The 11,878-nt window shown below is 36.0% G+C and overlaps 1 long non-coding RNA gene across 1 annotated transcript; it reads left to right on the forward strand.

Moving 5' to 3' along the window:
- Positions 1 to 400: 400 nt before the first annotated feature.
- LOC134006174 (uncharacterized) lies at positions 401 to 4,960 on the forward strand. Its single transcript, XR_009927920.1, has 3 exons — positions 401 to 487; positions 3,309 to 3,398; positions 4,638 to 4,960. It is a non-coding gene; the product is annotated as an uncharacterized LOC134006174 (long non-coding RNA).
- Positions 4,961 to 11,878: the final 6,918 nt, after the last annotated feature.

Consider the following 11,878-nt stretch of genomic DNA (forward strand, 5'->3'; position numbering starts at 1 on the left):
GAATCTTAATATTTACACTAATGAACAGTAGTAAAGTTAATGTTCTTGTAAACTGTGTGACATGCAGACATGTTCATCTCGTAGTTAACACATTCTTTTAATAAAAGCTAGAAGCTCAACAACACCTAAATAAATAAACGTGTCACTTGTGTTAGTTCCCTTTCACAGCAGCAGACGTGTGACGAAGAAAAAAGTGTTAAAACTGATGCTTGCTGCTACACTTGATCTATATTCTAATTTTCCAGCCATACTATACAAAAAGTAGCAATATTATTGATTGTAGAGCTTAAATAGGTCTGAATGGTGATTGGTACTGCAGTGGTAGATATATTATTAGTATACTTACATCAGTTGAACTACTCTCAGTAATGTTTTCTATGTGTGTTTTATCCTCCAGAGAATGATCCAGCTGCAGTTTACTCAGCAGTGAAAACAACAGAAGACGTCAGTTATGGACAAATAGTCATCAAATCAAACAGGAAGAGAGGTAAAGCTGCTCTTCTGTCTTTATTTCTGAACTTTGAACAGACTCAGGCTAACTGTTTCCCCTACTTCCAGTCTTTATGCTAAGCTAAACTAAACTAAGCTAAGCTAAGCTAACCACAGCCTGACTCTATAATCAAACATACCTGACACACAGTCATGACATTGATATCAAACATTACATTAGCACAAAAAGTAAATAAATAAATTACCTTATTTCCTGAAATGTTGAACTGTTCCTTTAAAGTGATGAGAAGACTTAAGACTTAAAAATCTATAGTGTCAGACCAAAGATGTAGCGTCTTCCTGGTTGGGTCACATGTTCCGACACAGTTGGCGTTGGTCATGGGTGGGAAGCCTGTGAGGGTTCAAACAAGCTAACTTTATTTATACAACTCTTTAAAACAAAGTGCTTAACAGGAAAGTGCTCTCAAAGATCCCTCACTGGCTTCCCATCAGCCAATAATGATTATTGGAAGACACAATACCGAGCTGGAAAGACTGAGAACCAAACGTCTGGTCTGCAACAGCTGGGTCCAACTTCAGACACAGTTACACCCTGAATTCAGTCTGTCAGGTTATTTGAGAATTCCAGTTACTAACAGATCAGTTTAGGTAGAAGGTTAGAAGTGACAGCGTCTTAGTTTCTGAGCTCTACAGAGAGTAGTTCTGTGTAAGGCAGACGACACTGAGCATGTGCAGGAACGTCTGTTTACTTCTTTTTGATAAATCCACATTTGGTACTTAAATGAGTATTACTGGCAGCAGGACAGTGTGTATTAACAATAATAAAGGTATAAGCCATCCAGTGCAGCAGTGTGATTCATTGACATGTATAAGTGAGTAGAGTTGAAAAATTACACATAGAAAACAATAGATCATTATAAAGAAAGTATTTGCATGAGTTTGAGGGTTGGGTGTAACCGAGGAGATGGACTCAGTAGTGCGACGGCCCTCGGCTGAGTTCATTCTCCAGTTTTTTTAACACTGCATATAAAACCACTTCTTGTTGTTGATTCCAGTGAAGTGAAGTATGATGCTGGTGAGGTTTCTCACTACGGTGTGATTGATGGGTGGTACAATGTGTTTGTCTGTTTTGTACCTTGTGGTGAATCATGTCTGTGTTTCTAATAGCAGCGAGCAGCTCTGAGGTCGTCCAGTTTCCTGTTTCAGATCAAAACTTTCCACTTACACTTGGTCATTTTCAAAGAAGTGGTGATAGGAAGATAGAAAATAAACCATCTGCTTTGTAGTGGCTAATAAATCTTAATATAATGCTACATGAAAAATATTTTCTTCTACATATTCTGATGTATTTTCAATCTACACTAACTGTACTGGTTAATATGAATGTGTTTTATCTTCCAGAGAATGATCCAGCTGCAGTTTACTCAGCGGTGAAAACAACAGAAGACGTCAGTTATGGACAAATAGTCATCAAATCAAAAAGAAAGAGAGGTAAAGCTGCTCTTCTGTCTTTATTTCTGAACTTTGAACAGGGTCAGGCTAACTGTTCCCCCTACTTCCAGTCTTTATGCTAAGCTAAACTAAACTAAGCTAAGCTAAGCTAAGCTAACCACAGCCTGACTCTATAATCAAACATACCTGACACACAGTCATGACATTGATATCAAACATTACATTAGCACAAAAAGTAAATAAATAAATTACCTTATTTCCTGAAATGTTGAACTGTTCCTTTAAAGTGATGAGAAGACTTAAGACTTAAAAATCTATAGTGTCAGACCAAAGATGTAGCGTCTTCCTGGTTGGGTCACATGTTCCGACACAGTTGGCGTTGGTCATGGGTGGGAAGCCTGTGAGGGTTCAAACAAGCTAACTTTATTTATACAACTCTTTAAAACAAAGTGCTTAACAGGAAAGTGCTCTCAAAGATCCCTCACTGGCTTCCCATCAGCCAATAATGATTATTGGAAGACACAATACCGAGCTGGAAAGACTGAGAACCAAACGTCTGGTCTGCAACAGCTGGGTCCAACTTCAGACACAGTTACACCCTGAATTCAGTCTGTCAGGTTATTTGAGAATTCCAGTTACTAACAGATCAGTTTAGGTAGAAGGTTAGAAGTGACAGCGTCTTAGTTTCTGAGCTCTACAGAGAGTAGTTCTGTGTAAGGCAGACGACACTGAGCATGTGCAGGAACGTCTGTTTACTTCTTTTTGATAAATCCACATTTGGTACTTAAATGAGTATTACTGGCAGCAGGACAGTGTGTATTAACAATAATAAAGGTATAAGCCATCCAGTGCAGCAGTGTGATTCATTGACATGTATAAGTGAGTAGAGTTGAAAAATTACACATAGAAAACAATAGATCATTATAAAGAAAGTATTTGCATGAGTTTGAGGGTTGGGTGTAACCGAGGAGATGGACTCAGCAGTGCGACGGCCCTCGGCTGAGTTCATTCTCCAGTTTTTTTAACACTGCATATAAAACCACTTCTTGTTGTTGATTCCAGTGAAGTGAAGTATGATGCTGGTGAGGTTTCTCACTACGGTGTGATTGATGGGTGACAATGTGTTTGTCTGTTTTGTACCTTGTGGTGAATCATGTCTGTGTTTCTAATAGCAGCGAGCAGCTCTGAGGTCGTCCAGTTTCCTGTTTCAGATCAAAACTTTCCACTTACACTTGGTCATTTTCAAAGAAGTGGTGTTAGGAAGATAGAAAATAAACCATCTGCTTTGTAGTGGCTCTTAAATCTTAATACAATGCTACATGAAAAATATTTACGTCTAAATATTCTGATGTATTTTCAATGTATGCTGATAATACTGGTTAATATGAATGTGTTTTATCCTCCAGAGAATGATCCAGCTGCAGTTTACTCAGCAGTGAAAAGAGCAGAAGACGTCAGTTATGGACAAATAGTCGTCAAATCAAACATGAAGAGAGGTAAAGCTGCTCTTCTGTCTTACCTTTCCCCCTGCTTCCAGTCTTTATGCTAAGCTAAGATAACCATAGTCTGACCACATACTGAATACATCCAAACCAGTTCTAGTTTTGGGTTAAAGATAATACAGATATTACGAGATGCTTTTAAAATGAATTTTTTTTTTTGTGATTGACCAGATATCATTCTAAGGCTCATATCCTTCATCAGTTACATCACAGTGACATGCCAACTATAGTGGAAGCAGAAGTTATACATCAGCTATTTCTGCTGAATGAACAACATATGAATTTATATTGCATGCTTTCTGTCACTTGTATTGTTCATGTTGGACAGTTCACCTCTAACTAATAAGACAAACACCAGCATCTACAGATGACACAGGAAGTAGTGTTTACGTAGCGAGGTGGAAAGCAGCGGTGTGGCGGTCAGAGTTGGTGGGTTGATGTGTGATGAGATCTGGATCTTTATTCATCGAGATTCTCAGAAACGCTTCCAGGAACTGAGCTGAAAATGATTCTCACACTAAAAACCCTTCAGAGTCGGACAGAGAGTCAATTATGAAGCTTCAACACTCAGTCTGACAGAGTGACGTCACTGTTTTACAGCTCGGTGACCTGCATAGGACAAAATATGATGATGTGTTTTAATTTTCCAAAAAAACAATACTAAAATTCTAAATGCAGAATATAGCACCATTTTATTGTGAAAGTGGTTGTATATGTACAAGCAAGTAACAACATAATAGTATGTATAAACCAAAAACACATTTGTGTATCAGAACTTAGTTCTTTCTTCTTTCCTCTCCCATTAATCATCTCACCACCCCTCACATTTATCTGCTGACCCTTTGGAGGGGCCCCACCCCTAGGTTGGGAACCACTGGACTAAAGGATCTTTTCATGATTTTATTGTCATCAAACATTGAAACATCTCTGCAGCTTCTAAATATCAGCAGTGACAGGAGTGATTTCCTGAGTTAATCCTTCTCCTAAAACTAGGACCACAAATGTGTGAATGATTGTCCAGTTAGGAGAGATTTCCTGCTCTGAGAAGCTTCATGAATTCAGGTCCAGAGTTCACATCTCATCACAGACCTGCAGTGAAACTTTGTCTTTACATGAACTGTCACCAAGATCTTCCCTGACCTCAACCCAACTGTAGTTACCATCAGTAGATGTTGGAAAAGACTTGTTTTTTCTACAACTGTGTCTCATATTGTTTGAACTGTGTGTGTTCAGTGTCTCCATTAGAGCCAGAGGTTGTCTACTCTTCACTGAGGTAGACCTCCACACCTTCACACCAGTCCAACCACTGACGTCCAGCTGGCCTGTTACTGGTCTCCAGAGCCCCTCAGACAGTAGTACATTCATTTATATAGTTTATATAGTTCATGTTGTACTCACTAAATTACACTCAGACAGCAACAGAAAAACAAACAGATTCATTTTCAGATGTTTTAGTGAATAAACAGTCATCAAAAACACTGTTGCAAAACTTTGCAACAGGTGGGTTGGTGACGTAGCCTCAGAGCGATCACACTGTCTTTACTTGCTCAACACAACATTTCAGTCAAAGACCGTCTTCATATAATTTACCTTGTATCCATTAAGGTATCAAGTGAAAACAGTAAAACAGCAACACATCTTTAGAAAGATGTTTGTGATCTAGTGATGACCAGCTTGTAGTTTTGCACTTAATGACATTAACTTTACTGTTATTTATATGTAATATATAATATATATTTGTAGCATGCTGTTGTTGCTGCAGCATTAACTTGTTTACCGGATCAATAAACGTTGGTCTTGTTTCTTTTGTCCGTGTGGTTCTGTGGGTTTCATAAAGCTGTCAGATGGAAAATTCTACTTGTTCAGGTTTGGTTGTGGGTAACCAATCAACACGCAGCTCTCACTATCTGTGTTTGTAGCTCTGCAGAGCAACAAACCGCAGACTATAAACAGCAGGAGCGCCATTCAGCAGCTGCAGCACAGAGTGTGTGAAGAGTTTTGATTCTTTAATCATTGAAACATTACGAAAATTCAGTCTGTAAAACATCTCCTGGTCTATTTTAGAAACTGTTTAATCCACATGTAATTCATCTTTTTCTACTTTAAATATAGTCAGTAAGTAAAACCTAAGCATGTTGCTGGCATTCAGGGAAAGGCCCTTCAGTGGTTTGCCTCCTACTTCTAAGACCAATTAGCCTTTGTTAAAATGGATAATGTCCTCTTCCTCTCTGCACATCTCCTGTGGAGTACCACAAGGCTCATTATTAATCCCTATTCTGTATATGCTTCTTTTGGGGTCTATTTTTACTATTGTTACATCAGTGACACCCAGCTGTACCTCCCAATGAAACTATGTCCTCCATGCAATCCTCAATTACCTTAAAGGCATAAAATCCTGGTTAATATTGAATAAACTGAGGTCCTAATCTTCGGGCCTGCAGATGACTCCACAGTCACATTTAATCCCCTCAGTTATCAGTACTAGCTGCTTCCATCTAAGATCAGTCGCAAAGTTAAAGTCATTCCTGTCCGTTAAAGATTTGGGGACTATAGTTGACCTTTTTATTTCCTCTCGCCTTGAATACTTCTCCCTATGTAGGAATTTTATGTAGATTTGCTTCCATGTTTTTAAAACATTGCATGGACTGGCACCAGGTTATGTATCTGAATTGTTTCTTTAAAACCCATTTAATTTTTTTATGCAGGACTTTTACTTGTAACAGAGTATTTTTACTCTGCTGTGTTGGTACTTTTACTGCAGTGAAGTATCTGAGTACTACTTCCTGTGATGATCATGTTGAAGCTCCTCTGTTACTGAGGAGGTGATATGCTGCCACCTGCTGACCACACTCTGGCTTTAGTTGTTTGGTTTTATTTGTTGTTTGTGCAATGCTGTTTATGTTGTAATTTATCAGATGTTCTGTCCTATTTATGACTCTGTTGTTATTATGATCCTGTGTTTCTGTTTGAGTGTAACCATCAATCAAGTAATCCCATAATTTTAATCTCTCTGTCAAGCACTTTTGTCTGGTGTAGCTATTTAATTGTGCTCCATATAAATAAATAATAGAACATAAATGTACTTTATTGGGTTAGGGTTATCAAACTGGTTTGAGTGTAAAATACTGTTTAATGTCAGAGAGCTGCAGAGGTTTGTTCTGTTAGTACAAGTAAAATATGAGCTTAGGTTTGATGTGAAAATAAGTTAGTAAGTTACTTTGGACAAAAGCATCTGCAAAATGAATGTGATGTAATAAATGCAGGTCAGGCTGATATTAATGATTCCTCTGTTGCTTCCTCTTACTGTCGAGATGGAAAGATCATGAGCTCTGTAGTCAGAACTGTGGCCTGTTTCCACAACTGTAATCAATAATATTGATCCTTAATTGCTTCTTTTAGTTTAGATATGACAGGAACCTGATCATGTAACTGAGCTGAATCAGTAAACAGAAAAATAAGACTAAATAATATTAAGAACTCTAATACTCTTTACTTTTATTAAGATTTTAATCAAACATCAAGCTGAGTCTGCTGTCACCTGCTGGCCACAGGTAGGATTACATAAACGCTGCTGTGCTATAAACGAATTAGGCCTACAGGTTAATATGTCAACAAATGACCTATGATAATAAATGACCATAAAGTGTTTCAAACAATTCAATCTACTGCTGAGTTTGAAAGGTTCTTGATCAATGATCACAGCTTTTTGAAAACTAATTCTAAAATTAGAGCTAAAAAAAATTCAACCAGGTTTTTATTGTGTGTAGCAGCATGATGATGATATAAGATAATCACTAAGACACTGCAGCTCTGTGACAGACCGGCTCATTTTTATATATTTGTTTCTTTTCTGTTAAATTTGTAATCAGGATGTCAGTTAAGATTTATTGGTTTTAAAATAGTGAACAGAAAATATAATATATCAGTCAGAGGGACCAAACCACTACTTTTACTGCAATACTTTAACTACATCACTCATAATATTTATGCACTTCAACTGCAGTAAAGTATCTGAGTACTTCCTCCCTGTCTGGGTGTCTGTGATGATGATACGGAAGCTCCTGTTTCTGTTGTGCTGCCACCTGCTGGCTGCTAATGAGACATGAATTCATAATGTTTGGTTTTCTATGATCTGTTTGGTTTATTTATTTTAATCTAGTCATTTACTTTTAGCTCTTCTTTTTTCCATATTGTGTGCAGTTCAGTCTCTTTGTTGTTATGTTTATTATGCAGCTGATGAAAACCAATTCTTGGTCCAATACTTTTACATAAGACTTGTCATTTTTGTCTTTTATTCTCTTTTACTGCATTTGTTTTCTAATTTTAACCCAGTGTTGTTGTTTTTGTTGTTGTTGTGTAACTTTTTCCAAATTATTTTATCTTTCTATTCTTTTATGTAAAATGCCTCTATAGGTGCTGTATAAATAAAATCAGTGGTATTGTTTTTAGAAACTGAACATAAATATCCTGTAAACATTCACTGACATGCTGCTGATGGCCAACTACAGACAATAAAGTCACAATTTGGAGACTGAGTCGTACTTTCTGATGAAGTGATGAAGAAATGGAGTTTATAGGTTTTATTTTTTATGTCCATGTGGTCTGTCCTACCGGTGTATTTATTCATGCCATGTGGGATTATCCTTCCTACTTGCTGGTTAGTAGTGCAATAGTTAAATCAATAGGAAAATCACCTCTTAAAAGAAGTACAGACCCTGCTAAAAAAAAAAATAAAACAGGCTGGTTTAAGCTGTTTAAGTTGGATGATAGCTGGTCTTAGATGGTTATGCTGGTTAACAGGGTTGGTCAACCTGGATACCTGATCGCCACATGGTGCAGCTGGTTGGCCATCTTTATTGTAGAATGACCAACCAGCTGGTCAGTGAGGTTGGAAAAGCTTGTGTCAGGCAGACATAGGCTATCGTTGGCCAGCTGAGAAAATCTGGGTCAAGATGTCTGGTAGGCCAATTTAGTCAAGGCAGGTCAAGCTGGATGCACTCGAAATTAAAAAATGTAATCTTGATATACATCATCATCCTGACATTTGGACAATATAGTATTTACAAAAATCTATGACATGAGTCTTTTATTTATTACTCAAGACTTGATAAAGTTACACTTGAAATAAGTCTGGTGATGAGTAAGCAGTGGGAATTACAGTGTTTATGTATGCAATAAGCTTCATTCAGGCAAATAAAGCTAACTGAAAATAAATCTTTCCCCCTCTTTTTTTCACAGTTTGGGTTCCTTTTTAAAAATTCTTTATTCTTTGTTGGACAGAATTACAATAGAATAAACAATGAGTATACCAGATATCCCAGTTCATAAAGAAAATATTTAAAGAAAATAAATAAGAAAATAAGGACACTAAATAAATAAAAATATGAGTGATACACATCTTCAATTATTATGAATAGAATTAGATAAATAAATACAAAATAAAATAAATAAATAAATATATATTTTTATTTTTTTAAATTTTTTTCATATTAAAAAATAAAATAAATAAATAAATAAATATATATATATTTATTTATTTATTTTATTATATATATATATATATATATTTATTTATTTATTTTATTTTTTAATTTTAAAAAAAAATAAATATATATATATATATATATATATATATTTATTTATTTATTTATTTTTAAATTTTGAATTTTGAATTTTGAATTTTTTTTTTACAGACATAAACTAATATTGTATTTATTTCAATTGCAAATCTTCGCCAAACTCTCCAACTGTCAAACACCAACAGCCGCCATCTTGGAAAGAACCGTTAACGATGACCGCCATTTAAAAACAAACCAGGCATCTTTCGGTCAAGTGTCTTCTGGTCGAGCTCCAGGTAACTTCTGCTTTTAAGTTAATATTAATATGAGTTTACTGACATTTATCACTCATAAAACCACTCTGGTGACAGGTAAAATATATATTTTAAGATAAGGTAAGACTGGACTGAACGCGTTGAAAAGTTTTTTAAACTGTTAGCTTACTTCACCAAAAAATCACTGCATTTTAATCGCGGTTTAAGTCCTTGGGTGGCATTTCTGTAACAGTGTTAACGCTTAAACACCATTTTAACAAAAGGGTTTAGTCTGTTAACAGCATTTTAAAAATTGTTCAACAGGGATTTAATACCTTTTATAGGCGCTAAAAGTTGTTTAATGACGGTTGTAGTTTTTACGTTTCAAAGGCGGCTTTACTCCTCAAAGTCTTTTCATTTGTCCAACAGAATTTAAAGTCTTAAAAGAACTAGAAATGCTTGGTTTGAGTCCTTAACCGCATTTTAATAGCAGTTTTAGTCATCGTACCGCCTTTTAATAACGGCTTCAGTCGTTCAGTCACATTAAAATGAATGTTCATGATCAACAAACAGGACAGTTACTATTAACTCCTTAAATACCGTCAAACACACGATAGACGATGAATTAACAGCTTCATGAGTCAGTGTTTAATTCGGCGTTAATCTAATTCATCAACCAGCACGTTTTAATGATAAATCTTTAATTTATGAACCGATCTCCTCTCATTTGTCACAGGTTTCTCCCGCTAAAACAGCGAAGTTTACCAACGGACGCTGGTTAGCTAGTTGAAGTTTAAGGTTTATACACAAATATAGATTTTTTTTTAATGGATTATATTGATGCCGAATTGACAAGAAGACTGCTGACTATATGAAATCTTTTATCTAGTGTTAGTAGAGTTATGTGTTTTTTGCGGACACGTAATTAATTGTTAATTTGTTATATTTTTAAAGGGAGTTTGGTGTAATATTTCCCCGGAGAGCACAAGAGCGTCAGTTTAGTTCAAACTACTCTTATACATATTATTTAACGTTTTGTCACCACTACAGAAACATCAGATTACTGCTAAAGTATGATGAGGTTGACTAATGTGAGTTATTGGTTTGTTAATTTGTGTTTGTAATAATTACTGACGGTGGCTGATGAGGCTCTTTATCAGCTGATTGTATTGTTTTTTTTAAGCTATTTTACAAATTAAATATGATAGTCCCACTTAAACATGAAAGCTCAGTATTCTTGTTGCCCTTTATCTTATTTTTTTAAACGTTGCATTAACATTTAGTTAGCCAGAAAAAGCTACTATTCCCTGTATAATATAATATGACTGATTTCTGTCTGTGTATAATTATCCAGGTTGCTGCTGTTTCTACAGTGTCTCATGCTGTTTGTGGGGTTTTAAAACAGAAATACATCAACATCCAGCAGCTGACGGTGTTGTGTCCAGGTAAGTAACAGTTGGAGGTGGGTTCTCTATAAACTGTGTAGCTGTTTCAGTGTCAGAAATTTGATCAAAGTGGCTTAAAATCTTAAATTTAACGTCATTAAACACAAGTTGCAGCTTTTTAGTCACATCAGCTTCATTCTAACAGACTCCAACATGTTTTTATACGTTTAATTAAGTTTTATTAGATGACCCTCAAACCTTTTTGTATCTTCTCTTGTTGTCTTTTGCCTAGTTAGCTGTGTTTTAGATTTTTCAGTAATATTATTCCATTACTATCATAATTTCATAATTGTTTCATAAACTCAAACTAACCTGTATCGACATATTAAGACTCATCAACAAAACAACAACAAAGAAGGAATGTTAGGATTTGATCAATACAGCTTACTGTTTATATTCTTTATCAATGTTCTTATTGGTTCTTTTTCATTATTTAAGACATTATTTTTAGAATTATTTTTTTTATTCAGAACAGGAGTAGAATTGATTTATATTTGAAATATAACTATAACAGAAAAGTCACAATATAAACTCAGTGATATCTTACTGGAAACAAATCTGATATGTCAGAAACATCAAAATACTGAGTGATGTGGGATATACAGTCTATGTGTGGGACAATGGCGATTCTGGGGGGTGGCCTGGGGTGGCCGGGGCCACCCCTGAAAGGTCATTGGCCACCCCAGATCTGATAGGTAGTTGGTCAAGTTCGTCAACACACGAAACAAGAGAAAGGCTGTCAATCAATGATGACAGCTGATCAACTGATTTAGGGCCAGTTTTACATTTTTAACTAACACAGTTATGGTCGTACTGAGGCTGTGAGAGCTGATTTCTGCTCAGCGGACGTTTGGCCATGCAGGTCAGGTGACCCATGAGATGAGCGCGCTGCACCTGGTGCTGGTCCGTGAAACAGGAGGACGGTCACAGTGACAACGTCAACAATACAACAACGATAAAGACTTGAGAGGTATGGTAATTTAATGTTTAGTTATATCGTAGTTCCCTTTGAATGTGTAGGAAAACTTTATCCAGCACTAAGTAGCAGCTAAAAGACGAACTACACTGCACTAGCTAGCTTAGCAGCCTGCAAACCAAGTTAAGCATTTAACGTTAGCGCTTTGTTTTTTAATTGTTATTTGGATACCGCCATGAAATATGAAACGATGTTTTCTGAACTGAAGACTGAGGTTGTTTTTTGCAGATGTGTGTGATCA

The sequence above is a fragment of the Scomber scombrus genome, chromosome 23 (genome assembly GCF_963691925.1).
Source record: "Scomber scombrus chromosome 23, fScoSco1.1, whole genome shotgun sequence".
Lineage (NCBI taxonomy): Eukaryota > Metazoa > Chordata > Actinopteri > Scombriformes > Scombridae > Scomber > Scomber scombrus.